This window comes from Triticum dicoccoides, chromosome 3A (genome assembly GCF_002162155.2).
Source record: "Triticum dicoccoides isolate Atlit2015 ecotype Zavitan chromosome 3A, WEW_v2.0, whole genome shotgun sequence".
NCBI classification, from domain to species: domain Eukaryota; kingdom Viridiplantae; phylum Streptophyta; class Magnoliopsida; order Poales; family Poaceae; genus Triticum; species Triticum dicoccoides.
Window position 1 is genome coordinate 8,555,693 of NC_041384.1, and position 3,590 is coordinate 8,559,282.

Below are 3,590 nucleotides of genomic sequence, written 5' to 3' on the forward strand. Positions count from 1 at the left end.
TGGTTGAAAATTGATGATGTGGCTTTGAATGGTGCATTTTGAACACACAAAAAGTCTCGAGTCCAAATAAGTTCAAGAAAATGAAATCCCTTTTATAATAGATGAGTTTCCGTATAAAACCCTTATACTTCGAAAGATATTGTGTGTTTTGTACACGAAGTGCATCTAGTTTTTGTCGTAACCCTCTCAACTTTTATGCACATGCTATATGGGTGAAATGATGATACCATGCCAACAATGATTTTATAACAGTGGAAATTACAACAGTGGAAATGATCCAAAAAGAGAGAAATCTAACAATGATTTTATAAGTACGCTGTGACCTAGTGAGCAGACGACTAGTGTTGTATATGACCGAACCAGCCTAACAAGTGCGCAAGGTTTCGTTGTCTCACCCGGCTGATGATCTTCAGCTCCGACTCGAATTTATTAGGCCATTTTTTCAGGGAATTTAGGTCATTATTTTATCTTGTGGTAGTACTACTAACAAATGATTAACTTTTGTACCATCCAAGTATATCAAAACATAATACATTTGTTCGTAATGATTGCTCAAGTTATGATTCTATGATCATTAGTTAGGTGCATACCATGCAAAAATATACAAATGCTTAATAAACCACAATGCAAATACTAAATTCTAGTAAAATGTGCATTGCACATGCACAGTTACTAGTGAATCAGAAGTATATGATAATATATCCAGGTTCTTGTGAAACAATTCAGACGTACATTTGTGCAATTAAGTTGTAACAACTAGTCTCCGGCAAAGTAGATTTGGTCATCTGCCACTGCTAGCCCAAGACATGTCGCTTCAAGCATTGGCCGATGAGGTTGATGCGGTGTTATGCCCATGTGATCCAGTGGTAACGTTGGCCAGGGCTGGCCACGACAGGGCCGGCAACGTGACGTGCTTTGACTCCAAGACATTCATGAGCTGCACAATGGACGGTCGCGTGCCTGGGAGTGGGTGCGTGCGCCAGAGCCCGACGACCAGCACGTGATGCATCTGCCACTCACAATTGTGGTCGAGCTGCTGGTTGTCCCCATGTAGCCTTTTATCCACCGCTTCAAGGATGGTGCCCTTCTTGTACAGGTTCCAGATCCACATCAGCAGCGGGATGTCCTCGTTTTTTTTTTGCGGGTAAGCGGGATGTCCGCGTTGACCCGGAATTTCATCCCCATTCCTGGGTGCTGGCCGGACACGACCTCCAATAGAACGACACCGAAGCTGTAGACATCCGCTTCGGGGGTGGGATGGTGTGAGAGAATAAACTCCAGGTCCATGTACCATGGGGTGCCCTTGAGGATCTTCGTCGTCTGTGGCCCGGCTCCGTGGTCCACGAGCCTCGCCAGCCAGAAATCTGCTAGCTTGGTGCTCCATGATGAGTCGAGTAGTATGTTTTCGGGTTTTATGTCACCATGCAGCACACATTGATCGCACTCTATGTGGAGATAGCGTAGTGCACATCCCAGGCCAAGGATGATCTTGTATCTATATGTGTGTTCGTTCAACAAGGCCGGGTTAATAAATTACTACCTTGCATATTCACAGATTGACTTGCTCAATCCAATAGTGCTTAAATTAATTTATAATAATGGAAATGATCAGAAAGGAGGTAATAATCATTTGGTGATTCCAAGTTAATTGAAGTTCCAGATTTTTTTTCTAAGTCAAACCAAGTTTATAGAAAAGTGCGATGGGGTTAAAACATCAAACATATATAGTATAGAAATGCATTTTATAAAGAATCCAATAAAAAACTAATATGACGTTGTAGATGTTGGAATGTTTTTCTATAGACTTTGATCAGATTCAAAGAAGTTCAATCTAGAACGAACTTAAATTTTCAATTAATTTATAAGGCGTAGTCACTTACCTTTCTGGCCAAGTGAGCAGACGGTTCTCGCTGTAAATGTGTCCGTGGAGGCTGCCTTCCGGCACGAGCTCATAGACTAGCAGGAGCCCCTTGCGGCTGTCGGACCAGCCTAGCAAGTGCACAAGGTTCCGGTGCCTCAGCCGGCTTATAATCTTCACCTCGGCCTCGAACTCTTTCCTCCCCTGCGCTGACGATTCCGTGGATAGCATCTTGATGGCCACCGGGCTGTCGTGGTCGCTAAGGCCGCCACCCTGGTAGACGCTACCGAAGCCCCCTTGCCCAATCTTCCCCTGCTCCGCGAAGTCATTTGTGGCTGCCGCGAGCTCATGGTAGCGGTACCTTCTAGGGCCTACCCCTTTCTCGAACTCAGCTTGCTTACGTTTGCGTCGCTGACCGACTATGACGACGGCAGCGGCGACACTGCAGAGCAATACGAGAAAAGCTGCTACTACAGAAGGCACTAGCACAGGCACCAGTGGTCGACGTCGCCGTGGAATGATACTGGTAGGCACCATGGCGTCATCTAGAGTGGAGCTAAATGACCAAGATGACACCTGATGCAGCTCGGCGCAGGTACCAGTTGCGGCGGAGAAACCTATTGCAACTTGCTGGGGCAGTTCCCTTTTCATGTTCACGGACGTAAACACGTTGTAGAGCGTCTCGTCGCCCTGGATCTGGAGACTGGCGGCTAAAACATCTGTACGGTTGTCGTAGCTGATCTGGGCGGTCATGATGGCGTTGTAGGAGACCATACGCTTGGTTACGTTTGTGTAGGTCGTGGAGTTGATGGAATTGACGTCTATGCCGATGTGGTTGTCGCTGGGATCCCAACTGTTGTGGTAGGTGTCGAACTCTACTGCGACAATCTGGTCATCGCCGGTGGCGTTGAAGTGGTTGCTGTCATTGACGAGAGCGAAATTTGGGCCCCAGCTATTGGGAGGGAGCCTCGACGGGTAGTGCGCCAGGAAGAAAGACATACCGTCAGCACTAGAGTCGGTAGTGAAGTTCGGTTTACATAGACCAAAATGGTCGTCTGATCTGTTTTGGGGCCTGATCTGGAACGTGAAGTTGGAGGAGAAACTGGCCACCTCGCCGGTGGCGTCGTCCCAAAGCGGCAAGGGGCGCGTGTAGGATGCCCGGCCGACACTGAAGACGTTGACTTGAGTCTCGTTCTTGGTTAGCTCGATGGCCCCAGAGCCCATGCGCGTATCACGTTCGCACTTGAGCTCGGTGTCGCAAAGGTCTCCAGAGCTGGGGTTGGAGAAGTTGAAGCTGAAGGAGAGCGCGGTAGCAAGACCCAGCGAGTAGCAGAGGCAAATGATAATGTACACCGAGACGGAGAGAAGGTGGTGAGGGCGCATGATTGCAGCAGCCATTGTTGCTGCTCTGCTCGATCGGGGATCGATCGAGTACGGGGTGCGAGTGCGATATCCTCATAGACAGATTTGCTACCTACGTATATATACATAGAGAGATTTGCAGGCTTCGGGATTTTAATTTAGTGGTAGCTCCGCCCGGTCAGCTTCAGGACGAGTTGCCAACACGGAGGATAACGACGTGATATGTCTCCTAGCTTTGAGTTTTCTATTCTAGTATATATTTTCTACTTCTAGCTAATACTCCTACCAGTTACGGACTGGTACTACTAGGACGTTCGGACTTGGGACTTACGCTCGACACGATGTTGGAATTCACCAACCAAGCTTGTCC

General features: G+C 47.7%; 1 pseudogene; it reads right to left on the minus strand.

Moving 5' to 3' along the window:
• Window positions 1-781: 781 nt before the first annotated feature.
• On the minus strand, window positions 782-3,241 carry LOC119270907 (annotated as a pseudogene).
• Window positions 3,242-3,590: the final 349 nt, after the last annotated feature.